This window comes from Saimiri boliviensis, chromosome 4 (genome assembly GCF_048565385.1).
Source record: "Saimiri boliviensis isolate mSaiBol1 chromosome 4, mSaiBol1.pri, whole genome shotgun sequence".
Taxonomy (NCBI): Eukaryota; Metazoa; Chordata; class Mammalia; order Primates; family Cebidae; genus Saimiri; species Saimiri boliviensis.
Window position 1 is genome coordinate 104,661,931 of NC_133452.1, and position 26,472 is coordinate 104,688,402.

Sequence of the window (26,472 nt, forward strand, 5' to 3'; positions counted from 1 at the left end):
TTTGGCATGCTAAGTACTTTAAAGGAGATTGGAAGGTCTCAGAAGCAGCCTCAGAATCAAAGTCTCTCTCTGACCTTCTCCTACCCCCCATCTCTCACCCTTCCCACAACCAGCCCCCCATGTGAGTCATAGAAGCCAGAATTCCTTTTCCTCAAGGTGGGTCATAGAAACTAGAACCTCTCTCCCGCAAAGCAAGCTATAAAATCTAGAAAGGTTATTCTCTCCCTTCTTCCATTTCCCTTGAAGACCTTCATTCAAGAGGGGTCCAGCCCCGTATCCAGGAGGAAGGAATGCTATTCAGAGAGATGAAGAATCTGAACAGACAGGACTCACTGGGTTCCCCCCTCCCCGGTCTGTTACCAATAAATCATGCCTTTTGTCCAATCGTGTTTCTACATGGAGGCCATTCTTCATCAAACCTAAACATAAAAACAGACAGTTTTCCTTGGATCTTTATTTCTGAAGGCTGCCATGTCACATTAAACTTCGATTAAATAAATGTGTTACGATTTTCTCTTGTTAACCTGTCTTTTATTCTAGGAGTGTCAGCTGTGATCCTTATGATGGGTGAGAAAAGGCATCACACGTTTCTGCCCCTACAGCATAAGCTGTTAAATGACAGAGAAACCTGGCCTGAGTATTGTGGCCTCATGATTTTCTCTGGTATAAGTGTTGCCAGGGTAAGAAGTAGGATTAGGATAACCGAACCTTTCTATCAAGAAGACTTTCCCAGCCAGCTGTGAAAATTCTCACCATTGAACCCTGAAGCCCTTGTTATATTTTTTTGTTAACAGAATTTGTTTCAGATAAAAACTGACCCTGTGATTTGACAAGACTGAAAAACAAGAAAGGGAATGTTCTGATATCACGTGTCCATGATGTGTCAAGAACTGTGCTGGGTGTTTTAAATATATCATCTCAGATTCAAATAATATGCCTATATTTCTGTTAGAAAAATTTGTGTAAGACTTTGAAATTAAAAAAAAAATACTGCTGAGTGTAAAAATTCTAGTACAACCTGCCAGGTTATCTGACTCTGTTGGGGCCTGTGTATTTCATTGACTTTGAGCTATTTCACAACCCTGTAAGTCCTGGGAAACTTATAGTAACATAAATGATTCCCAGCCATAGAAATGCAAGTGAAGTATACCTCTTGGAGACACAGTTGATTATTGCCCAGTGGTTATTGATCAGTTCTGCAAATGTTTGTAAATTTATTTTAGCATTCCTGATAGCCTATATATGTATGTGCTTTGAATTATCCTTCAAGTCGTTGTTACATCTTATTGGTTCCATTGTTAACAAATAAGTTAAATAAAATCTCTGACATGTAGTCATTTTATGTTCATCTAAGAGTCATGATTTTACTGCTTACAAATTATCTTTTAATACTACATATCAGAAAATTATGAGAAACTTTGCCCAAGGTCACAGAGCTGGAGAGTTCAGAGCTGGGATTTGACCTGGGGTTTGCCTGGTTCTTTTCACATTATGGAGCTGCTTCTACGTGCTGTGTCACACTGATTCACATGTGGTCTTTTCTTGCTTGCTTTTTGTGTGTCCTGGAGCAGTGAAGAGTTGGTTACTGGGCCTCCCATTTAAGAGTAACTACTTTTTTCCAGGAATGAAGGATCAGGGTCAGACAGTTCTGGGCATGACAAATCATGTGATGGACTGAAGAGTAAGGGATGCACTCAGTAGCAGGGTCAAATGGAGAAGGGTGTGGATGTCATGATAGAAATGAGAAGGGATAGAGAGGAGAAATGTCCAGAAATCCAAGCTGGGTTCCCTTATTACTGCCCTGCCTTTATCATCAAATTCTAGCCTCTGCCAAATCCAGAGCAGAATTCTCCCTGTAAACAGAGTGGTGATTAGAAAAATCCCCTTCTTGGTTATAATATCTCCTGTTCCATTGAACAGGAGATATTATAATTCCATTGAACAGGAGATATTATAATGCAAGTAGGTTCCTAATTGAGCCAACTTGGATTTTCTCTCTTCTTTTTGTGGTTTATTTTGCTAATGGCCTATCAATTTTATTTATCTTTTCAAAGAACCTGCTTTTAGTTTCATTTATCTTTTGTTTGTTTGTTTCAATTTCATTTAGTTCTGCTCTGACCATGGTTATTTCCTTTCTTCTGCTGGGTTTGGGTTTGGTTTGTTCTTGTAACTCTAGTTCCTTGAGTGTGACCTTAGATTGTCTGTGCTCTTTCAGACTTTTTGCTGTAGGTATTCAGGGCTATGAACTTTCCTCCTAGCACTGCCTTTGCTGTATTCCATAGGTTTTGAAAGGTTGTGCCACTCTGTCATTCAGTTTGAAGAATTTTTTAATTTCCATCTTGATTTCATTTTTGACCCAATCATCATTCAGGAGCAGGTCATTTAATTTCCATGAGTTTGCATGGTTTTGATGATTCCTTTTGGAGTTGATAAAATGTGAGTTTTATTCCACTGTGGTCTGAGAGTGCTTTATATAATTTCAATTTTCTTAAATTTATTGAGGCTTGTTTTATGGACTATCATATGGTCTGTCTTGGAGAAAGTTCCATGTGCTGTTGAATAGAATGCATATTCTGTGGTTGGGTAGGATGTTCTGTAAATATCTGTTAAGTCGATTTGTTCCAGGGTATAGTTTAAATCCATTATTTCTTTGTTGACTTTCTGTCTTCATGACCTGTCTAGTGCTGTCAGTGGAGTACCGAAGTCCCCTATTATTATTGTGTTGCTGTCTATCTAATTTCCTAGGTCTATTAGTAAATGTTTTATAAATTTGGAAGCTCCAGTGTTAGGTGCATATATGTTTAGGATTGTGATATTTTCCTTTTGGACAAGACCGTTTATCATGATAAAATGTCCCTCTCTCTCTCTCTCTTTTTTTTTTTTATTTTTTTTTTAACTGATGTTGCTTTGTTCTCACTGGTAAGTGGGAGCAAAGCTATGAGGATACAAAGGCATAAGAATGACACAATGGATGTTGGGGACTGAGAAGGAAAGGGCAAGAAGGGGGTGAGGGATAAAATACTATAAATTGGGAAGATGGCCAAATGGGAATAGCTCTGGAGTGCAGTTCCCAGGAAGAACAATGTAGCGGGTGAGTGATCGTTGCATTTCCAAACAAGTTTTTGCTGCCCAAAGACCAGGAGATTCCTGGGCCGAAAAGTACCATGAGTTTCCAGCATAGCTGTTTCAGCCAGCACTGTGGGTTTTTGCATAAAAAACCACCCAAATCTGGGCGGCCATTTCAACTGGTCCCTGAAACACCTGGGAGACAGAGCTGCCCATTCAACTGAAAAAGAGGGGGCTGAAACAGGGAGCCAGGTTATCTGGCTCAGCAGGTCACAACCCCACAAAGACCAGCAATCTGAAATACTCAGGATTGAGAGTTTCACAGAAAGTGCAGCTGGACCTGGGATGGTCCAGCTCAGTGGGGGAAAGGGCATCCGCCATTACCAAGGCAGTCCACCACTATTGAAGCAGTCTATCATTATGAGGCAATCCACCATTGCTGAGACAGTCTGCCATTACCAAAGCAACCCACCATTACTGAGACAGTCTGCCATTACTGAGGCAGATCACTATTACCGAGGCAGTTCTAATTATACCTCTGTAAACAAAACCACAAGGAAGTTTATGCAACAGCTGGGCAGAGCCCATCACAGCTCAGCAACACCTCTGCTGGCAGATCGTGACTAGACTACCTCCTTGCTGCACAGGGCATCTCTGAAAAAAAGGCAGCAACATGTCTGGAACTTATAAATAAAGCCCCACCTTCCCATGACAGAGCACCTGGGAAAAGAGGCAGTTATGAGAGTCGCTGCAGCAGACTTAAACGTACCTGCCCAGCATCTCTGAATGGAACAACATGGCTCCCAGCACAGCACTTGAGCTCCGATGAGGGAAAAGATGGTCTCCTCAAGCAGCTCCCCGGCCCCCGTATATGCGAAGAGACACCTAATAAAGGAGAGCTCAGGCTGACATCTAGTGGGTCGCTTCTGAGATGAAGATAAGAGAAGAAGAAACTGGCAGCAACCCTTACAGTTCTGCAGCCCCCACAGGTGATCCCCAGGCAAACAGGGGATCCCCAGGATCTGAAGTGGACCTCCAGCAGTCCTGCACCAGAAGGGCCTGACTGTTAGAAGGAAAACCAAAAAACAGAGATACCTTCAACATCAACAAAAAGGACTTCCACTCAGAGACCCCATCTGAAAGTCACCAACCAGAAAGACCACAGGTAGATAAATCCACGAAGATGGGAAAAAACCAGTGCAAAAAGGATGAAAACACCAAAAACCAGAACACCTCTCTTCCTCCAAGGGGTCACAACTCCTCACCAGCAAGGGTACAAAGCTGGATGGAGAGTGAGGCTGAGGAACTGACAGAAACAGTCTTCAGAAGGTTGGTAATAACAAAATTCTCAGAGCTAAAAAGAACATGTTCTAACTCAATGCAGAGAAACTAAGGACCTTGATAAAAGGTAAGACGAAATGCTAACTAGAAGAAACAGCTTAGAGAACAATATAAATGACTTGAAGGAGCTGAAAAATGCAGCACAAGAACTTTGTGAAGCATACATAAGTTTCAATAGCATATTGACCAAGTAGAAGAAAGATTATCAGAGACTGAAGATCAACTCAATGAAATAAAACAAGAAGACAAGATCAGATAAAAGAGTGAAAACAAATGAACAAAGGCTCCAAGAAATACGGGATTATGTGAAAAGACCTAATCTGTGTTTGACAGGTGTACCTGAATGTGATAGAGACAATGAATCCAAGCTGGAAAACACTCTTCAGGATATTATCCAGGAGAACTTCCCCAACGTAGCAAGGCAGGCCACCATTCATGTCCAGGAAATACAGAGAACACCACAAAGATATTCCTCAAGAAGAGCAACCCCAGGGCACATAATCGTCAGATTCTCCAGGATTGATATGAAGGAAAAAATGCTAAGGGCAGCCAGAGAGAAAGGTTAGGTTACCCACAAAGGGAAGCCCATCAGATTCACAGCAGATCTCTTGGCAGAAACCCTACCGGCCAGAAGAGAGTGGGGAATGATGTTCAACATCTTCAAAGAAAAGAACTTTCAAGCTAGAATTTCTTATCCAGCCAAACTAAGCTTCATAAGTGAAGGAGAAATAAAATCCTTTATGAAAAAGAAATAGTTGAGAGATTTAGTCACTACCAAACCTGCCTTACAAGAGTTCCTAAAAGAAGCACTAAACAAGGAAAGGAACAACCAGTACCTGCAATTCCAAAAATGTACCAAATGGTAAAGACCATTGACACAATGAAGAAACTGGTCAACTAACGGGCAAAACAACCGGCCAGCATCAAAATGGCAGGATCATATTCACACATAACAATATTAACCTTAAATGTAAATGGACTAAATGCCCCAATCGAAAGACACAGACTGGAAAATTGGATAAAAAGTCAAGACCCATTGGTGTGCTATATTCAGGAAACCCATTTCATGTGCAGGGACACACATAGGCTCAAAATAAAGGGATGGAGGAAGATTTATCAAGCAAATGAAGAGCAAAACAAAAGCAGGAGTGGCAATCCTAGTCTCTGATAAAATGGACTTTAAAGCAACAAAGATCAAAAGAGACAAAGAAGGACATTACATAATGGTAAAACGATCACTGCAACAAGAAGAGCTAATGATCCTAAATATATATGCACCCAATACAGGAGCATCCAGATACATAAAGCAAGTTCTTAATGACTTACAAAGAGACTTAGACTCCCACACAATAATAGTGGGAGACTTTAACACCCCACTGTCAATATTAGACAGATCAATGAAATAGAAAATTAACAAGGATATCCAGGACTTGAACTTAGATCTGAACCAAGCGAACCTAATAGACATTTACAGAACTCTCCACCCCAAATCCACAGAATATATACATTCTTCTCAGCACCACATCACACCTATTCTAAAATTGACCACATAACTAGAAGTTAATCACTCCTCAGCAAATGCAAAAGAATGGAAATCATAGCAAACAGTCTCTCAGACCATAATGCAAACAAATTAGAAATCAGGGTTAAGAAACTAACTCAGAACTGCACAGTTTCATGGAAACTGAACAACTGGCTCCTGAATGTTGACTAGATAAACAATGAAATGAAGGCAGAAATAAAGATGTTCTTCAAGACCAACAAGAATGAAGATACAATGTACCAGAATCTTGGAAACATTTAAAGCAGTGTCTAGACGAAAATTTATAGCAATAAATGCCCACATGAGAAGCAAGGAAAGATCGAAAATTGGCATTCTATCATCAAAATTGAAAGAGCTAGAAGAGCAAGATCAAAAAAACTCAAAAGGTAGCAGAAGACAAGAAATAACTAAGATCACAGCAGAACTGAAGGAGATAGAGACACAAAAAACCCTTCAAAAAATCAATAAATCCAAGAGCTTTTTTTTTTTTTGAAAAGATCAACAATATAGACAGACCGCTAGCCAGATTAATAAAAAAGAAAAGGGAGAAGAATCAAATAGATACAATAAAAAAATGATAAAGGGGATATCACCACAGATTCCACAGAATTACAAACCACCATCAGAGATTACTACAAACAATTCTATGGACATAAACCAGTAAACCTGGAAGAAATGGATAAATTCCTGGACACTTGCATCCTCCCAAGCCTAAACCAGGAAGAAGTTGAAACCCTGAATAGACCAATAACAAGGGCTGAAGTTGAGGCAGCAATTAATAGCCTACCAACCAAAAAAAAGTCCAGGTCCAGATCGGTTCACAGCTGAATTCTATCAGACATACAAAGAGGGGTTGGTACCACTCCTGCTGAACCGATTCCAAACAATACAAAAAGAGAGAATCCTTCCCAAATCATTCTATGAGACCAACATCATCCTGATACCAAAAACCGGCAGAGACTCAACAAAAAAAGAAAACTTCAGGCCAATATCCATGATGAACATAGATGCAAAAATCTTCAATAAAATACTGACAAACCAATTGCAACAGCATATAAAAAAGCTTATCCCTTGCGATCAAGGAGGCTTCATCCCAGGGATGCAAGGCTGGTTCAACATACACAAGTCTGTAGACATAATCCATCACATAAACAGAACCAAGGACAAAAACCACATAATTATCTCAATAGATGCAGAGAAGGCCTTCAACAAAATTCAACAGCACTTTATGCTAAAAACTCTGAATAAACTGGTATCAATGGAACGTATCTCAAAATAATAAAAGCTATTTATGACAAACCAACAGCCAATATCATACTAAATGGGCAAAAACTGGAAGCATTCCCTTTGAAATCTGGCACTCGACAAGGATGCCTTCTCTCACCACTCCTATTCAATGTAGTATTGGAAGTTCTAGCTAGAGCAATCTGGCAAGAAAAAGAAATAAAGGTATTCAATTAGGAAAGGAGGAAGTCAAATTTTCTCTATTTGCAGATGACATGATTGTATATTTAGAGGACCCCATCGTCTCAGCCCAAAATCTCCTGAAAATGATAAGCAACTTCAGCAAAGTCTCAGGATACAAAATCAATGTGCAGAAATCACAAGCATTCCTATACACCAATGACATACTAACAGAGAGCCAAATCAAGAGCAAACTCCCATTCACAATTGCTACAAAGAGAATAAAATTACCTAGGAATACAACTAACAAAGAATGTAAAGACATCTTCAAGGAGAACTACAAACCACTGCTCAAAGAAGTAAGAGAGGACACAAACAGATGGAAAAACATTCCATACTCATGGTTAGGAAGAATCAATATCATGAAAATGGCCATACTTCCCAAAGTAATTTATAGAGTCAATGCTATCCCCATCGAGCTACCAATGACATCTTCACAGAACTGGAAAAACAAACAAACAAACAAACAAACAAACAAAACAAACCTTAAATTTCATATGGAACCAAAAGAGAGCTCTCATAGACAAGAAAATCCTAAGCAAAAGGAACAAATTTGGAGGCATCACACTACTACAAGGCAACAAACTATACTACATCAAACTGCACTACAAAGCAACAGTAATCAAAACAGCATGGTACTGGTACCAAAACAGAGACACAGACCAATGGAACAGAATGGAGGCCTCGGAGGCAATGTCACACATCTACAATGATCTGATCTTTGACAAACTTGACCAAAACAAGCCATAGGGAATGGAGTCCCTGTTTAATAAATGGTGTTGGGAAACTGGCTAGCATGTGCAGAAAGCAGAAACTGGACCCCTTCCTGACACCTTACACTAAAATTAACTCCAGATGGATTAAAGACTTAAACCTAAGACTTAACACCATAAAAACCCTAGAAAAAAAAACCTAGGCAAAACCATTCAGGACATAGGCATAGGCAAGGACTTCATGACTAAAACACCAAAAGTATTGGTAACAAAAGCTAAAATAGACAAATGGGATCTAATTAAACTCCAGTGCCTCAGTACAGCAAAAGAAACAATCATTAGAATGAACTGACAACCAACAGAATGGGGAAAAAATTTTTGTAATCTACCCTGCTGACAAAGGGCTAATATGCAGAATCTACAAAGAACTAAAACACATTTACAAGAAAAAAAAACCCATTCAAAAGTGGGTGAAGGATATGAATGACACCTTTCAAAAGAATACATATATGAGGCCAACAAACATGAAAAAAAGCTTATTATCACTGGTCATTAGGGAAATGTACATCAAAACCACATTGAGATACCATCTCACGCCAGTTAGAATGGCGATCATTAAAAAATCTGGAGACACACTTTGGGAGGCCGAGGCAGGTGGATCACAAGGTCGAGAGATCGAGACCAACCTGGTCAACATGGTGAAACCCCGTCTCTACTAAAAATACAAAAAAAATAAGCTGGGCATGGTGGCGCGTGTCTGTAATCCCAGCTACTCAGGAGGCTGAGGCAGGAGAATTGCCTGAACCCAGGAGGCGGAGGTTGTGGTGAGCCAAGATCGCGCCATTGCACTCCAGCCTGGGTGACAAGAGCGAAACGCCATCTCAAAAAAAAAAAAAAAAAAAAATCTGGAGACAACAGATGCTGGAGAGGATGTGGAGAAACAGAAACACTTTTATACAGTTGGTGGGAGTGTAAATTAGTTCAACCATTGTGGAAGACAGTGTTGCAGTTCCTCAAGGACCTAGAAATAGAAATTTCATTTGACCCAGTAATCTCATTACTGGGTATATACCCAAAGGATTATAAATTGTACTATTATAAAGACATATGCACACGTATGTTAATTGTGGCAGTGTTTACAACAGCAAAGACCTGGAACCAACCCAAATGCCCATCAATGATAGACTGGACAAGGAAAATGTGGCATATATATACCATGGAATACTGTGCAACCATAAAAAATGATGAGTTGGTGTCCTTTGTTGGGACATGGATGAATCTGGAAACCATTGTTCTCAGCAAACTGACACAGAACAGATAATCAAACACCACATGTTCTCACTCATAGGTGGTTGTTGAACAATGAGAACACATGGACACAGGGAGGGGAACATCAGACACTGAGGTCTGCTGTGGGTGGCTAGGGTAGGGCCAGCAGTGGGTGGGGAGGTTGGGGAGGGATAACATGGGGAGAAATACCAGATATAGGTGATGGGGTGATGGAGGCAGCAAACCACATTGCCATGTATGTACCTATGCAACAATCCTGCATGATCTGCACATATACTCCAGAACCTAAAGCACAATTTAAAAAATAAATAAATAAAACCCTGCAAAATAAAAAAAATAATAAAAGACTATAAATTGGGGGCAGTGTATACTGCTAAGGTGATGGGTGCACCAAAATCTCACAAATCTTCACTTAAGAACTTACCCATGTAACTAAACACCACCTGTTCCCCAATAACCAATGGACATTAAAAAAATTTAATGAAAAGCCAAAAAAAAGGGAAAAAGAAAAATCTCTGTCTTCATTCTTGAGCTTGAATTTAGTTCTCAAATACCCCCTGAAAAGCTCTCTTACTGCGTCCTTTTCCTGGGCCAACAACTGCTTCTTTGGATCAGCCCAGATGTGTGGATAAGTCTCCTAACTTCTGGTTTCTGCAGATTCAGTTCTTCCTCAGGACAGGATGACTACCAAATTATTCCTCTTGAAAGAACACTTTGAACATAAATGACCCTCCTGGTCTTGTATTGGAAATGTTCAAAAAGTATTTGCTGAAGAAATGATAAAGGTAATCCTTCCTTTCCTCATTCCTATCTGTATTCATCCAACTAGCATTTTTATTAGATGCTTATTTTCCATCCTCCATGTTAAAGCATTACATGACTTCTGAGAGTAATCAGAAAGAGACTTCCAGATTCGGATGAAAAGACCTTTCAAATAAATTACATTGAGTAATATTAGAGTCCCCACTCCTTTCTATGCCTTGTCAATCCCCAAGCACGCATCACCTTCTAGGTCTATATTTGTCTTCTTTATCATGTCTCCTCCATGACAAAGGAAGCCCTCTGAGGGCAGGAATTTATTTTGTAGGGCCCTTTGCCTTTTTGTCTCTCTTGTTACTGCCTGACCTGTAATAAACAGTAAAATATTTGTCGAATGAATGAATGAATGTGCATCTGTCAGGATTCCAGATTGAGGCTAGGCATTTTTCACATACAATCTCATCATTATATCAGTTCGATGAAGCACATTTAATTACTTCATTTTTACAGATGAGAAAAACAGAACACAGGGGCTGATTTGCCTAGGGGTAAATCACGTGGAAGATGATGAAGTCTGGGTTCTGACACAGGACTCCTCAGTCCGACCCCTGCTCACTCTGGTCAAGCAAGAGACACCCACAGGGACCAGTCATGCAACAGGGCACAGTGTGAGGGTCATTGAGAGCCACACCACCTGATATAGTTGCCTACAGGTAGGAGTGAAAAGGGGCTGCCTCTGGAGGGGAAGGGGCTGAAGCCCAGGAGGCAGTGGCCAGGATAAGGCAAGTTTAGAGCTGGAATCAGTGAGTGGGGTTAGGGCCTGTGAGGCCAGAGAAAGAGTGTACATGGAGAGAAGAAAGAACAAGATTAGAAGTTAGGGGTTGATTTTTCATTCATTCATTCACTCAGCATGTATTAGGTATGAACAGTAGATGAGGAAAAAATAATTTTCTCTCTCTATTTCGTTAGTTCTTAGCTGGGATTGTAATTACCTGACAGATTTTTCCTGCCCACTGCAGACAAAACCAATTCAGTGAGACTATGCTGTTGTAATAGAGAAAGATTTATTAATGCAAGGCTAGCCATGTGGTATATGCATGGAGTTATTACTCAAATCAGTCTCCCTAAAGGCTCAGAGGTTAGGGGTTTTCAACAATAGTTTGGTGGGAAGGGGCCTAGGGAATAGGGAAAGCTGATTGGTTGGGGATGACATCATAGGGGTATAGAAAAACGGTCCTAGTGCACTGACTCAACCCCTGGGTAGGGGCCACAGGACTAGTTGGGTCAGAGTTGCAAGTTGTGATATGGGTCCTGGTGGAGTCAGTTGGTAGTCAGAAATGCAAAAGTCTGAAGAAACATCTAAGGCCAATCTTAGGTTCTGCAATAGTGATGTTATCTACAGGAGTAATTGGAGAAATTACAAATCTTGTGACTTCTGTCACAATGACTGGTTATTGTTTAACTATGCCTACATCTTAGCAGAATTCAGGCCCCTCTCATAATCCTAACCTGTGGCCTTTCACTATTTTTCCAAAGGCAGTTCAGTTTTGATAAGGGCTATTAACATCCTTGCTTTAAGGTTAAACTACAAACTAAATTTCTCGCAGAGTTAGCTTGACCTCTGCCCAGGAATGACCAAGGACAGATTGGAGGTTAGAAGCAAGACAGAGTCAACGAAGTCAGATTTCTCTTAGTCTCATAATTTTGCAAAGGTTGTTTCAGGGTCCCCTGTAACAAAAGACAGACTAACAAGAGAAAAGCAAACAGAAGATTGTTAACATGTATTCCTCATGTATACATGGGAGTTACCTAGGGAAATGAGTACATTGCAAGAGGTGGCTTAAAATTCAGGCTTAAATACTATTATCCACTGAAACAAAGAGTGTGGGAAGGTTATGGGGAAATAGCTATGAAAAGAGTGGTAAACAAGAGTAAGACTTGTTGTGTACACTTAAGTCAGTGACTTCTCCATTAATAAGAGTTTCCTGCAATTTTGTCATTCTTCTCTTCCTGGTATAGAGGAAGAAACATCCCTACAAATGAAGATTTTCTTTATAAATGTAAATTTTTCTTACAAAAGGATGACATTATTTTTTGAGAGCTTCTCCTGTGCCTGCTGTTCCTCAAAATAATCAGCTCAAAATAATCCTATGCCTAAAAGGCATATTTTGGGGTGACATATTTTGTTTGGTCTCCTATACCACTGTATTCCAGACACAATACCAGGGTCTGGGAATACAAAAATGATTAAGACACAACATATGCTTTCCAGGGATTTATAGCCAAAAGAGGGAGAAACACATATAGACACAGAAGTAGTGGGAAATATTTTTAAGAGTTCAGTGTGGGCACAAAAATAAAACCATTCAATTCAATGTGTATGTTGGGGGGGTGGGAGCATGTGGGTACAGAATGGCGGGGGGTGGGAGTGGGGGTGGGGTTGTGGTGCAGAAACGGCATTATTGAAGAGTCCTGCCCTGCACTGAATTTTGAGTGACTGATTGGTGTTTGCTGAGAGTTTAGGAGTGCAGAAGAGAACTCAAGGCAGAAAGAACAGTGTAATTGCAGTAGAGAGGCATGAGATAGGTTGGTTATGAGATGAGGGGGCTAGTCAGTTTATGCTATTTGAGGGTGTAGAGATGTGCACAAAGACAAAGCAGGAAAAGCTGGTTGCAGCAGGGTCAGGCGAAGTCTCCCACGCTGAGCTAAGGGACAAAAACTTTATTCCACAACAGGGGCTGGCAAACTTCATCTATAAAGGACCAGATGGCAACTATTTGAGGCTTTGAACTCTGCCATTGTATTCAAAAGCAGCTACAGACAATGTGTAAATAAACAGGTGAGGCTATGTGCCAGTAAAACTTTATTTAGACAAACAGCCTGCAGGCCGGTTTTAACACCCCACCCCCACTGTCATTTGCCTACCCCTGCCAGAGACTCAGGCAGCCATAAGCAGTGTTTCTGGGGAGGAGAGTGTCCCCAGAAGATTTATGAGGCTATCATTTGCAGGGTTTTGATTGAACCATGAGACTTGTTGGGTGCCAGATGAAATGGCCCAATCATTAATTTACAAGTCTGAGTAGGATGGCAGTAATAAGAAATTAAAGAGAGGCAAAACCACTTCGTACAAAGAGTCAAGGTATCTGGCAGTTCAATAAATATAGGAGCTGAAGGAGACAGAAGAGTTAAAAGTGGATCTCAGATCTGAGCCTGGGTAGGGGGGAGAAAAACAGTGACTTTGTGATTTAATTTTAGGCAGTTCCCTGCTGTTCTATAACGGAGAGTAGATAAAGATATTCATCAGGAATTGCAAAACAAATAAGAAAAATTGCTTCCATGTTACTGCAAAGGCAGAGATTCTTTTTAGAAGCAAATATTACCTGCAGGTGGAGGGGAAAGGGTGGTGGGGGGAGGGAGGTGATATCTTCCAAATAAGCTTTTTGCTAACTTGAAGGGAAATGGATACATCTGGAAAATTCAAAACTGTTTGCATAAGCGAAGTATGGCTGTTCAGGCCCTGTTTCTCAAACCCCAGGTGTTACATAAGATAATGTTGCTAAAATGTTTGGGACTTAGGGAGAGAGACTGTATAAACATGTGGTTTTACTATAGCTCATAAAAGATGATTATGTGAAAACCTCAGAAAAATTGAAACTCGGCACAGTATAAATGAATGCCTTCCCTTCTCGTTTTATCGCTGTGTCTCGCTCAAGGCTTCAAGATGTGATTAGAAATGGGTGTCTAGAGGCCAGCACAAGGTACTAGGATTTAGTATGTCCCCTCCGTTTGTCTGTTGTGTTGTTGACTCTGGTGTGTGGGTAAAATAGAGTGGGTCCATAGATACGTGTAGGTGTGTGTTCATGGGTGCTCTGGGCCAGGCATGCAAAGAAAAATAAATGACCATAAAGTAATAAGTAGGGGCATAATGAGTTGCTTGGCACAGGTAACTGAGACTCTGTAAAAATTCCAGGGGAACTTGACCTCAAAGCATTGGTTCAGCATTTTCCATTTTATCGAGTAAAATAAAATGTGAAATGGACTTGTTTTTAGCAGTAGCATTTTGTTTTTATTTGCCCACAAGGGGACAGAACAACAGTGCCTTTGAAAAGCCAGCCATGTGTGTAAGCACTGGGGCTTGCTCTCTGGAGCGTGGGCTGTGAGAATTGGTGTGCCTCTAGAATACTGGAAAATCTGGCAAAAAGAAAGAGAATGGGAGAGAAGTAAAACCTCCATTTCCAGGAATTCTGCAGAATTCCTTCCTGACATTTTATTCCTGGCACTATTCTATGGTTTTTATTCTCCAACAAGACTCAGCCCACTGAAGTCCACTGGGCACAGGGTGGGTGGTGGCAGAGATCAAGGGAGATATTTGTAATGGGTCATTTGGGAATCCTTCCTCACCTCAATGGAAGAGTCCTACTCCACCAGGCTATGTTGCACAGAAAGAACCAACACTTGAGAAGTAGGTGGTTGGTAGTTCAAATCCTGGATCTGTCACTTGCTAGATGCCAGGCCTCACTTGCTTAATCTCTTAGAACCTTCTTTCCTCATCCACACAATGAGAATGCAAAGACTGCCAAGTCTTATTGCTAGCAAGAACCAGGGAGCTCTGACCTTATATGCCAGGTCCGGGTTCAACCCTGGTTTTCACTGTATGGTCTGAGACTGGCTCATAGGTATTTGGGGCCTGACTGCTGAAGCCTTGTTTCAGTTTTCACGTATTAGCAAACTATATGCTGTGTTCTGGGCATGGTGGGGCAGAGGGAAGGGAGTCGGTCATGCAGTCTACTGATTGAGAGGTAAAACATGAGCAAAAGTCACTAATGGGGTAAGGCAGAAAGTGAGGCAAGCTTCACAAAGGGCAGATGGTGAGGGTGAGGCTGAGACAAGGCTGGGAGGGAGTGTTCTTTGGCTTTGGAGATTCTCGTGCCTGCTGGCTGTGTGATCACGGGCAAATCACAGAACCTCTTTGAGCTTATGTCTTTTTCTGTTGTCTGCAGAATGATGAAAATGGTGATTATGAGGTCACTTGCAAGAGTGAATGAAATAACATATGAAAAATCATGTAGCAAAGTGCTGATCTTGGTCTGATGGTTGTGATTAGCAGGTTTGAGTTCACAAGTTAATTTTCCCTTCTTCTCCTTATTTAGCAAATTCTGCAGCTGGAGGCCTATGATGAGAAGATAACAGCTATGTGCTCCAGGAGAGCAGGAATGGTGTCTTCTCTTTATGCACTGAAGTCTACCACAGGCTTAGCAGATGAGGGTTGTACTACCACAGTCAGTATACAAAAATGAATGGATTTAGTGGACTGGTCAGAGAGTGCACTCCACTTCTTTGTAGGCTAGAAACTGAGAGATCTGTCCTGATCTTTCCATTGTGTTCCTAGACTCACTCTATACCCCTCTCTATTCCGCTCTGGAGAGGCTGGCCCTTAGGGACTACATCAACAAGGTGCCTTTGCTCTCAGCCTTCAGTGAGTGGGAACTACCAGCAGCAGGTCAAATAATGGTGGAAAGTGAAATGGGGTACTTAGTACCTGGATCCTTCTTTGTCAGGTCACTGTGGCTTAGTGGCTTATGTCTACCAAAGGCCTCAGCTGCTGTCTGACAGCTTTTTCCCTACAGCTCCTGTCTGCAGTTCTGTCCCTTTGACCCATTAGGCTCAAGTGTGGTAAGAGTATCCTCCTGCACTAACTAGCACCATGATACTGCAAATGTACTGTAGCCTTGCCCATGTCTTTGCAAATAGTCTCTCCAATGATCTCCCCATTTGAGTTTACCATCTGTTGATGGCCAGGGACCTGGACTTTTTCAACCTTGTAGGAGAGGTTAGGGAACATAATAAAAAGTGACTTAATGCAAAAAGGAAGGCTATTGAGAGCACAGCTGAGAGTTGGAGTGAAATGGTGCCTGGGAAGATGTTCTTTTAAGGACCGATCTTTTGGAGGGGAACAGTGAGTGAGTGTTCTCCATGCAAGGTGTCAGAAGTGAGATCTTATAGAGTGTGAGGGCAAACTATTAAGAGATGATCCAAAATGAATTTGCCTTTTCAGGAGCCAGAGGAGTCAGGGAGAAGGTGCTGCTTTAGACATGAGGGGGAAGTGCTGGAACTAGAAGGTGAAACAATCTCCAGGCTTGAATACAGAAAATGAAGTCAGATGCAAGACTCATCTCCTCTCAGGCAACTTCCTCATAGCTGCTTAGCAACCTGTCAGTTCCTCCTGGCTAGGCACAGCATGCATTTTGAAGGGCAGATGACCCACTCTGGAGAGGTTCACACTAGGGAAACAGAGGAAAAGGAGCCCAAGGGCTTTGGAAGGCAACCTGAGTTCCAGAGGAAAGATGCAGGAAGAAACCTGGAAAGGGACGTCAAGCATTTTCTTGAAGGGAAATGGGGTTCCCTGGGTCTTTGGTCTACCAAGTGGTTTGTGGCCAACTTGAGGAGCATGTCCCTAGTAATGGGGTTTCCTGGGATTAGGAGAAAGTGTGTACATGGGTGAGGAGGGTTAGGAAGCATGTCAGATCCAGAATTCAATGGCTCTGTTTTCAGACAAGTCAACTGAGTGGCCCAATTTCCATAGAGAACCCAAGTGATTTTATTCGAGACATATTAACTTAATTGTTCCCACCTCAGCCATGACTTAAAGCTCCCTTGTTACACACACCACAAGGCCCATACTACCCTTTCATAATATTGAGCACATCAGTGATATGTCTTCAAGTTGGCCTTCTCAGCTAGGGTCTGTGCTCCACAGAGATGGTGTCTGTCTGGCCTCACTACAAAATCCTTCATATCCATCATCTTCCCCTGTCCTCAGGGAGCCTCAGTCTGAAAGAGACACAGCCCCGTCCTTGGAAAGCCCCAGTATGAGGGGAGACACAGCCCTATCCTCAGGGTGTCCCAATCTGATTTGGGAGATGAAACCTGCATTTGAGAAATTCTGATTTTGTATAGGGAGTGTTGCAATCATTCTTGATGCCAAGTCTAGAAGTGCTGAGAAAGGGATTTATCAATGCCCCAAGTCTTGATTGATGCATTGTAGAGTTAAAGGTTGCTAGGAGCCACATGAAAGCAATAGAGAGGGCAGTTTCTGCTCTCAAGCAGCCTGTGCCAAGGCCCGGTGCCCATCAGCATAAGTGGCTCACAGATGCTCTGCCCATAGGCTGATCATTTTGAACAGTCAGTTTGCAACATGGGTTTTCAAGATATTGTCAAGTATGTCTACTTCTCTAATCTATTTATTATGCTCAAGTTATAAGAAACAAGCCAAGGGCTAAAGGTCAGATGGTCAATGCCCAGTGGGAGAGGGATCATGGTCTCTTAATGTGAGGGGGAAGAGCCGGGCCAGCATGCCTAGGGCCCAGGTCAGGGACTTGGTACTGAGAGTGGGCAATCCTGTTTCTTCAGGCTGCTAGAAATGTCTGTAGGGTGGAGCAATCTGGCAGCCATGTGAAGGCCGTCCTGGAGAAGGACAGGAGACGAGGTGCAGAAGAGAACTACAGCCTGACATTTAGAGTCTCATTGCCGTGTACACACAGTATACACATGTATAAATCCATCCATACATTACACAGCACTGCACCTGGCCTCTCCCTGGCATCCAGCACCTTCCACTTAGAAGAGATATGGCAAAGGATGACGCCAGCCTTGGGGGCAAGCTGTGGCGGGGCAATGGAAGATGGACTACTCAAGCGTCAGAGTCTGTCCTGATCTGAGTCAGCTTAGCGCTTGTGACAGAGCTGGGGCCAGACCAGGGCACATCTGCAATTCCTGAATTCTGCTGTAAGAATGAGCCACCTCCCTCATTCAATCAGACCCTCCCTTCCTTTCTCTCTCCTATGAGAAGAAGCCTCAGAAGGGTTCAGGCTCTTGGGCTGAGGTTGGGTGTGTCTCATTTATCTTTGTAGCTTCCTCTCCCCACTGAAGCACAGTGCCTAAAAAACACTTCCCCAGAGAGCCAAGGACACCAGACCCAGCCTTAGAGAACCTCCCTTCTGACCAGAGTCAGAGCCTTGTCTGGGAGAACTGGACTAGAGAGAGACAAGAAGGATTGGGCTGGACTCTTTGAAGCCCTTCTCTGAACATACAGGTATAATCAAGGGGCTTGATTTCTTGCTTTGACATTGAGTCCTGACATCACCAAACATTCTCATCAGTCTTCTAGACTCACTATGATCTGGAAGAGAAGGTGATAGCTCCTGTTGGCTGCGGACACAACCCTCTCAGTAAGTGAAATGCTAAGCCTGTGGGAGTTGCTTAAAAAATAAAGTTCTCCCAAGCTGGGGAAGAGCTTATGTGGAGAGAAGCAGAAATGGAGTGGGGGGTGGGGGTGGGTGAAACTTGATGAATAATTTCTTGAGTTCCCAGCCTGTATCTAGGAGATGGTCTGTCTAGGAGGCCTGGGACCACATCCAAAGGACACTGGAATTCAAGCCTCCTTTCCCTGCTACAAAGTCAGGGATTAGTAGGGAGATTCTGGAAAGTGATAGAAGTTTTGGCTTCTAAGTCAGCGTGATGTCGCCAGCTTTGTTCTTTTTGCTTAGGATTATCTTGGCTATGCGGACTCTTTTAGTTCCACATGAAATTTAAAGTAGTTTTTCCATTTCTGTGAAGAAAGTCAATGGTAGCTTGATGGGGATAGCATTGAATCTATAGATTACTTTGGGCAGTATGGCCATTTTCATGATATTGATTCTTCCTATCCATGAGCATGGAATGTTTTTCCATTTGTTTCCTCTCTTATTTCTTTGAGCAGTGGTTTGTAGTTCTCCTTGAAGAGGACCTTCACATCCCTTGTAAGTTGTATTCCTGGGTGTTTTATTCTCTTTGTAGCAATTATGAATGGGAGTTCACTCATGATTTGACTCTGTCTGTTATTGCTGTATAGGAATGCTTGTGATTTCTGCATATTGATTTTGTATCCTGAGACTTTGCTGAAATTGCTTATCAGCTTTGGGAGATTTTGGGCTGAGATGATGGAGTCTTCTAAATATACAGTCATGTCATCTGTAAATGGAGACAATTTGATTTCTTCTTTTCCTAATTGGATATCCTTTATTTCTCTCTCTTGCCTGATTACCGTGGCCAGAACTTCCAATACTATGTTGAATAAGAGTGGTGAGAGAGGGCAGCCTTGTCTTGTGCTGGTTTTCAAAGAGAATGCTTCCAGTTTTTGCCCACAGTATGATATTGGCTGTGTGTTTGTCATAAATAGGTCCTACTATTTAGAGATACGTTCTTTCAATACCTAGTTTATTGAGAGTTTTTAGCATGAAGGGCTGTTGAATTTTGTCAAAGGCCTTTTCTGCATCTATTGAGAGAATCATGTGGTTTTTGTCATTGGTTCTGTTTATGTGATGAACTACATTTATTGATTTGCATATATTGAACCAGCCTTGCATCCCACAGATAAAGCTGACTTGATCATGGTGGATAAGCTTTTTGATGTGCTGCTGGATTTGGTTTGCCAGTATTTTATTGAGGATTTTTACATTAATGTTCATCGGGGGTATTGGCCTGAAATTTTCTTTTTTAGTTGTGTCTCCGCCAGGTTTTTGTGTCAGAATGATGCTGGCCTCAAAAAATAAGTTAGGGAGGATTCTTTCTTTTTGTATTGTTTGAAATAGTTTCAGAAGTAATGGTACCAACTTCTCTTTGTGCCTTTGGTAGAATTTGGCTGTGAATCTGTCTGGTCCTGGACTTTTTTTTGGTTGGTAGGTTATTAATTACTGCCTCAATTTCAGAACTTGTTATTGGTCTATTGAGAGTTTCAACTTCTTCCTGGTTTAGTCATGGGAGGGTGTATGTGTCCAGGAATTTATCCATTTCTTCCAGATTTTCTGGTTTATTTGTGTAGAGGTGTTTATAGTATTTCTGTGGGATTGGTAGTGATACCCCCTTTAGCATTTTTTATTGCATCTATTTGATTCTTCTCTCTTTTCTTTGTTAGTCTGGCTAGTGGTCTATCTATTTTGTTGATCTTTTGAAAAAACCATCTCCTGGGTTCACTGATTTTTTGAAAGGTTTTTCTTGTCTCTATCTCCTTCAGTTCTGCTCTGATCTTATTTCTTGTGTTCTGCTAGCTTTTGAGTTTGTTTGCTCTTACTTCTCTTGTTCTTTTAACTGTGAAGTTAGGGTGTTGATTTTAGATCTTTTCTGCTTTCTTTTGTGGGCATTTAGTGCTATAAATTTCATTCTACACACTGCTTTAAATATGTCCCAGAGATTCTGATACTTTGTTTTCACTAATTTCAAAGAACATCTTTATTTCTACTTTACTTTTGTCATTTACCCAGTAGTCATTCAGGTTGCTCAGTTTCCATGTAGTTGTGCAGTTTTGAGTGAGTTTCTTAATCCTGAGTTCTGATGTGATTGTGCTTTGGTTTGAGAGACTGTTAGGATTTCCATTCTTTTACATTTGCTGAGGAGTGTTTTACTTCCGATTATGTGTCAGTTTTAGAATAAGTTTGATGTGGTGCTGAGAAGAATGTATATTCTGTTGATTTGGGGTGGAGAGTTTTGCAGATGTCTATTAGGTCCACTTGATCCAGATCTGCATTCAAGTCTTGTATATTCTTATTAATTTTCTATTTTTTTGATCTGTCTAATAATGACAGTGGAGTGTTAGAGTCTCTCACTGTTATTGTGTGGAAGTCTAAATCTCTTTGTAGGTCTCTAAGAACTTGCTTTATGAGTCTGGGTGCTCCTGTCTTGGGTACATATATATTTAGGATAGTTAGCTCTTCTTGTTGCATTGATCTCTTTACCATTAGGTAATGCCCTTCTTTGTCTCTTTTGATCTTTGTTGGTTTAAAGTCTGTTTTATCAGAGACTAAGATTGCAACCTCTGCTTTTTTTTTTTTTTTTTTTTTTTTTTTGCTTTCCTTTTGCTTGGTTAATATTCCTTCACCCCTTTATTTTGAGCCTATGTGTGTCTTCGCATATGAGATAGGTCTCCTAAATATAGCACACAATGGGTCTTGTCTCTTTATCCAATTTGCCACTCTGTGTCTTTTAAGTAGGGCATTTAGCCTATTTACATTTAAGGTTAATATTGTTATGTGTGATTTTGATCCTGTTATTATGATGCTAGCTGGATATTTTGTCTGTTAGTTGATGCAGTTTCTTCATAGTGTCAATGGTCTTTACAATTTGGTATGTTTTTGCAGTGGCTGGTACTGGTTGTTTCTTTCCATGTTTAGTGCTTCCTTCAGGAGCTTTTGTAAGGCAGGTCTGGTGGTGACAAAATCTCTCAGCATTTGCTTGTCTATAAAGGATTTTATTTCCCCTTTGCTTATGAAGCTTAGTTTGGCAGGATATTAAATTCTGGGCTGAAAATTCTTTTCTTTAAGAATGTTGAATATTGGCCCCCATTCTCTTCAGGCTTGTAGGGTTTCTGCTAAGAGATCTGCTGTGAGTCTGATGGGCTTCCCTTTGTGGTTAGCCAAACCTTTCTCTCTGGCTGCCCTTAGCATTTTTTCTTTCATTTCAGCCTTGGCAAATCTGATGATTATGTGTTTTGGGGTTGCTTTTCTCAAGGAGTGTTTTAGTGATGTTCTCTGTATTTCCTGAATTTGAATGTTGACCTACCTTGCTAGGTTGGGGAGGTTCTCCTGGATGATATCCTGAAGAGTGTTTTCCAAATTAGTTCCATTCTCTTCATCACTTTCAGGTACACCAATCAAATGTAGATTTTGTCTTTTCACATAGTCCCATATTTCTTGGAGGCTTTGTTTGTTTCTTTTAACTTTTTTCTCTAATCTTGTCTTCTTGCTTAATTTCATTGAGTAAGAAAAACAGCATGGTACTGGTACCAAAACATATATTTAGATCAATGGAACAGAACAGAGGCCTCAGAAATAACACTGCACATCTACAACCATCTGATCTTTGATAAATCTCACAAAAACAAGCAATGGGGAAAGAATTCCCTATTTAATAAATGGTGTTGGGAAAACTGGCTAGCCATATGCAGAAAGCTGAAATTGGTTCCCTTCCTTACACCTTATACAAAAAACTCAAGATGGAATAGAGACTTAAATGTAAGACCTAAAACTATAACAACTCCAGAAGAAAACCTAGGCAATACCATTCATAATATAGGCTTGGGCAAAGACTTCATTACTAAAACACCAAAATCAATGGCAACAAAAGCCAAAATAGGCAAATGGAATCTAATTAAACTAAAGGGCTTCTGCACAGCAAAAGAAACTATCATTAGAGTAAATAGGAAACCTACAGAATGGGAGAAAATTTTTGCCATCTATCTGACAAAGGGCCAACATCCAGAATCTACAAAGAACTTAAACAAATTTACAAGAAAAAAACCAAACAACCCATCAAAATGTGGGCAAAAGATATGAACTGACATTTCTCAAAAGAAGACATTTATGCAACCAGCAAACACGAAAAAACACTGATCATCACTGATCATTAGAGAAATGCAAATCAAAACCATATTCAGATACCATCTCACACCAGTTAGAATGGCAATAATTAAAAAGTCAGGAAACAACAGATGCTGGAGAGGATGTGGAGAAATAGGAACACTTTTACACTGTTGGCGCGAGTGTAAGTTAGTTGAACCATTGTAGAAGATAGTGTAGCAACTCCTCAAGGATCTAGAACTAGAAATACCAGTTGACCCAGCAATCCCATTACTGGATATATAACCAAAATATTATAAATCATTCTACTCTAAAGATACATGCACACATATGTTTATTGCAGCACTGTTCACAGGAGCAAAGACTTGGAACCAGCCCAAATGTCCATCAAGGATAGACTGGGTAAAGAAAATGTGCCACATATATACCATGGAATACTATGCAGCCATAAAAAAGGATGAGTTCATGTCCTTTACAGGGACACGGATGAAGCTGGAAACCATCATTCTCAGCAAACTAACACAGGAACAGAAAACCAAACGCTGCATGTTCTCACTCATAAGTGGGAGTTGAACAATGAGAACACATGGACACAGGGAGGGGAACATCACACAGCAAGGCCTGTTGGGAGATAGAGGGCTAGGGGAGGGACAGCATTAGGAGAAACACCTCATGTAGATGATAGGCTGACGGATGCAGCAAACTACCATGGAACATATATACCTATGTAACAAACCTGTACTTTCTGCACATATACCCCAGAACTTAAAATATAAGAAAAAAAAAACATCTTGGGTTCTAATCATAGTTCTTGAACAAATTCCTTAAGGTCAAGTAATTTTAGAACTTCTTGACCTTTGATATGATCTGGACCAAACCCTTCTGGGACAGGTGGGGAAACTGATGGGTCATATAGCTTCAAGGTCACGTAGCCTGTTAATGGCAAAAGAGGAAACATCATCTACTACCTGAGATGTCACCTTTCTGGATCTTTGTGTCCCAGGAGCTAGTTCTAGGGTGGAGGCTACTGGGTAGGAGATTTATCCAGGAGTTCTCTCAGGAGAAACACCTGTGGAAGGAAAAGGATAGAAGCACAGGTAGACAGAAGGGAAGTTGGGCTGCCAGGCAGTATCGATGGAAGCCACAGCCAGCCCTGTGGGAAGATGCAAAGCTGGGATTGGTCTGCATCTGTCTGCTGCTGGATTTGGGCTGCTCTGGGAAGGGTGTACCCTTGGGCAAGGCACTCTCTTCCGCTGAGGCAAACCTCAAGGGGCTGGCAGGTGGGGAGATGAATCCTTCCTTTCTTCCTGAAAAGGGCCCAGGGGGCTCAACACAGAACCACCGCATTGGTAGGAAGGGAAGCGCCAGCTGCCTGGCTTGCATGACTTACCTAGGTAATGTGAGAATTAAATCCAATATCATACACAAATGCACTTCAAAATAGAAAGCAAGGGAGAGAAGTGAGGAGGTCTGACTGTCTGCAGCTTGCCTGCTGTGTGCAGCTCTGGCTTGGATATTGACAAACACAGGAACCAGTGAGAGGAGCTACCTTTACCCCTGTGTGTGTTTGTGGGGCCCTGAGAAGGGAAGCATATGGTGTGCAGGTGCCATGTTTCTCTGGGGACAGTTGTCATATCCCCTGGTAGAACACCTCCCCCTTAGTATTAAGGTCTCTAAGCAAGCAAAGCGCAGCACCCTGTGAAAGAAAGAACACATTTTGGGCCTGGGTCTCATGCTAGTGAGAGCACCCCGCCCTGTCTCTTCTTGCTTTCCCACACCCCTCTATCTGGAAGAGGGAGAAATAGCCTTACAGACTTTGAGGTGAGATTCTATAATATTTGTGAAATAACTCTCCAATGGCTTGATCAGTGAGGTGAAGTGAGAAGACTGCAGGCTTTGGGTTCAGGCCTATAATTGTCTGATCCTGTGCCATCACCTACTGGCTGTGAGGCCCTGGCAACTTCTCTCAAATTCAGTTTCCTTGTTTGAAAAATGAGAATAATAAGGACAAAATATATACAAAATGCCTATGACTGTGCCAGGCATGTGGAAAATCCTAAATCCCTTCCCTCTGTCTTTGCTTCCGTCCTCTGGGAGTTAGCAGGACAACCTCCTAAGAGGAAGGACTGGGGGAACCATCTCCCCTCTCTTCACTGTTCCTTAAGGAGAGCACCCCTGCCATCTCCCATTGCATCAGATGCTGGAAGGCAGTGGCAGCCGGGCACCTAACAGACGAAGACGATGCAGAGCTGGTGGCTGGGGAGGGAGCTGCAAGAGGGAATGGGGTGTCTTCAGCAGGAGACTGGAGCAAATGGAAGGGCTTCAAGACCATCCACGCCACTGGAGAAGGCTCGGAGGCAGTGGCTGTGCTGTGTGAAATGAACGATTCACTCAAGAGGAAATATGATTTATCTCTCGTTTGTGGAGCTAGTCAGGTAAGGGCTGGTTGATTGAAACCTTGAGAGATTAAATAAATGGAGAGGCGCTTCGAGATAAAATCTGTGTTTCTTTCCCCAAGGATCCCTGTGCTTCCCTGGAACTCCCAGCCCCCAGCTCCCAGAGCATTTGTTCACCCTCTGTCAAAGGCATATTCTTCTTGGCCTGGACCACTGGGCTGCGGGTGCGCACGGCTGGGTGCAACAGGGACAGTGAAGGAAGAACTCTATTTTCAAAGTGTCAGCAGCCCCTGAAACACAGTCTCTAAGTAAGATCTAAAAGGTGGACCTTATTAAGGACTGGATAAGGTGGCTTGGGGGCTAGGCAGGAAATTGGAATTGGACACTGATGGGAAAACCTATTATTAATCCTTTGTTGCTTGGGGAGTGCTACTATTGCAGACCACACAGGGCAGAGGCAGGGAGAGGGCATGAGAAACTAGTCATGATTTTCACCTCTTAGCAGAGGAAACTGACTGATGACCCACCCTTGTCCCATCTCCCAGAGGAGGACTCCTGGCCCAAGTGGTGGAGGTGTGGAGGACACAGTGAGTATGTGCTTAAGTACAGACAGAGAGGTGGGCGTGTCCACGCTGAAGGGGACCCTAGCATAGGATGGCTAAGCAGAGGGGACTGGCAGCAGCCTCAAAAGTGCATTAGAAGACTAAACTCAAGGGAAAAAAGACCTAATATTTTAAAGAGAAAAAAATAATTAAATATGATGAAATAAAAAAAAAAAACATACTTTCCAGCCAAATGCCCAGTTTTCCAACTTTAAGAGCAAGGCTATGTGGGGGTGAAGTGCGGGGGAAGGGTCACACTCACTCCTGGTGAATGAAACTCTAACAGTGGTCTGAGCCCCACAGGGGAGTGTGAGGGATATTTTAGCACTGGCAAAGTCCTTACAGATGCCGTTTAAATGCCATCTGCAATGCTCGTCCTCATCAAGCCTTGTAAGTGTGTTCTCCCCCAGTCGGAGATTTTCTTTCCGCCTTCTGTGTCGAAGCTCCCCCAGCATTGCTTTCACCTCTGTGCAGTGTGAATTTCTTGTTCCCTTGGTAATTGTTTTCCTGTCTGGTTCCCTCCCTGGGCTGTAAGCTCCGCAAGTGCAGGGATCAGGCCTTATCTGCTTCTCCTACTCGCACACCATCTGGCAGATTCCACTGAAATGAACGGAATCCTCTGCAGGAAATGGCTATCTCAAGCTGTATATGTAACATACTGCGCCTGTATGGACAAGCCTCTGGGAGGCCTGCAGAGGACGCTGCTGGTGCCTCTCTACCTGCCACTTTCTGCAGTGAAGAGGGGATGTGGCTGGTAGCAACTCACAGCTGCCCCCTTCTCAGGAGAATTGTCCCCAGGCAAAAAGGGGCTCTACTGGGAGATGGAGCAGGAGGGAGGGCTTGGTCAGAGGAGGTTGTTTCTCCTACCCACACCCCCAGACCTGAGCCAAGGACAAGCTGACACAGGGG

General features: G+C 42.1%; 1 protein-coding gene across 1 annotated transcript in view; it reads right to left on the reverse strand.

The window, feature by feature from the left end:
• Positions 1-26,472, reverse strand: part of MOCS1 (molybdenum cofactor synthesis 1) — a 366,833-nt gene that overhangs the window by 254,464 nt on the left and 85,897 nt on the right. The window lies entirely within an intron of this gene.